Source organism: Canis lupus, chromosome 16 (genome assembly GCF_011100685.1).
Source record: "Canis lupus familiaris isolate Mischka breed German Shepherd chromosome 16, alternate assembly UU_Cfam_GSD_1.0, whole genome shotgun sequence".
Classification (NCBI taxonomy): domain Eukaryota; kingdom Metazoa; phylum Chordata; class Mammalia; order Carnivora; family Canidae; genus Canis; species Canis lupus.
Window position 1 is genome coordinate 17,861,984 of NC_049237.1, and position 1,669 is coordinate 17,863,652.

Genomic DNA, 1,669 nt, shown 5'->3' on the forward strand with positions numbered 1-1,669 from the left:
AATGCCAGTGCAGAAGAGCAAAAATTGTATGGTGTCAACATCCAACTAGTGTGCTTTCATTTAACCCCTTATAATTTCTAGGAGCTTTAGTTCTATCCCAAGTATACACAGGGTAATTTAACAATGATCACTCACATCCTACTCATTTACTTGCCTTTAAAATACATGCATATTGTCTTGAAAGGTGAAGTTCCATTAAATACACTGTATTTGGTGACATTTCAAGTTTATTTTGTCTATTGTCGGGGACAGTGCTGCTGGAGACAGTGGCCCACCACTGCACCTCAAAGCGATGGCTCCATGTCCGTCGTGCCACACAGAAAGGGCCTGGGTAGCTGGGAGGACAGGCACCACCGAGCTCCATTCCATCCATAATGCTCTCTCTCCCAATCAGGGTCTGCAGCCCTGACATCACTCACAGAGACAGTCGTGCTGCTGGCTTTCCCGTGTCCTCCACAGTGAGGAGCACAGGGTATTATGGAATTCCACTGGACGGTTAGTCTCAGAAAACCTGAGACACAAATGTACAGCCAACTGTCTCCTGAGTGCTTGCTTTTGAACTTTTGGAACATGAGAAAATGGTATTGAAGCTGAATCTGCAAGTACAAATGGAGAGTGAAATTGGTTCTCCAGAGTCCAAATAGCACACTCTTCCTTCCTGCTAAGAACTAGTGGCTATTGAGCCATTCCTGCCTATTAACCGTGAGATAAAGTCCCAGCTCTGTAGCCAAGCATTCAGCGACCCAACCTGCCTTTTCTCCACATAATCATTTTTCTAGAATAAGATTGACCTGCCTGGTTTACCAAGACAGGCTGGGAGAAGTCTCTACCTGTCCCCCACCTCAACTTAAACGGTGCCCATGGCTTTGTCATAACCAGAACCACTTTCCTTACTTTTCAAAATCCTGCTCAATCCTCAAGGTAAAGCCCAAGTGCTGCTCCTCCAAGCGACCCTCTTGACCCCCACAGGACATGCTCATCTCCTGCTCCCTGGCATGGACAGCTTGGACGGTCTGCACCACAATATGACAGCAAACACACATGCTGATGGATATGTACCAAAAAGTGGCTCGATTAAACAGGGAGAATCCCAGATTAGATTTACCATTCCTCTCCTAGGAGCTCTCCCCCAGTGTCACCAGTATGCAGTTGTTTCCTTGCTGGGCACATAGAGATGACAATTCCTAACCCTCTACCATCGGTTCCTACCACATGACTAATTCCTGCCAGTGAAATTGCAACAGAGGTGAAGACGCCCCTCTATGAGGGCACAAGAGCCCCATGCATATGTAACCCTCCAACTTCCTGTCCCCAAGCAGTGGCGGCCTGGAAGCTACACATTAAAATGACAGAGCAGCAAAGTGAAAGTGGCTGAGTCTCTGAGTCATCGTGTGGCTCACAGAAGACCTTGAAGGAATTTAGAAAACCTCTATTGCTAAACTCCTTTTTTAGCAATAATTTGCAACCATAGTACTGCCTCAGGCTCTGGTCCTGCATCAGCCATTAACTAGATAACTTGGACCAGCCTTTGATCAAGTAACCCCAAATCCCTACTGCACAGCATTCCCTGTGTAGCCCCATATTTTCCTTATCTACTCTCCCAGGAAAGAACACACAGATTGCTCTCAGCTTCCCATCATCACAAACAATGCTGTCATGGGCACCTTTG

General features: G+C 46.7%; 1 long non-coding RNA gene across 1 annotated transcript; it reads right to left on the reverse strand.

The window, feature by feature from the left end:
- Nucleotides 1–242: 242 nt before the first annotated feature.
- LOC111090158 lies at nt 243–1,206 on the reverse strand. The gene is made up of 3 exons (XR_005371060.1): nt 1,106–1,206; nt 895–1,013; nt 243–596 (listed from the first exon to the last, which is right to left on the reverse strand). It is a non-coding gene; the product is annotated as an uncharacterized LOC111090158 (long non-coding RNA).
- Between the last annotated feature and the right edge of the window lie 463 nt (nt 1,207–1,669).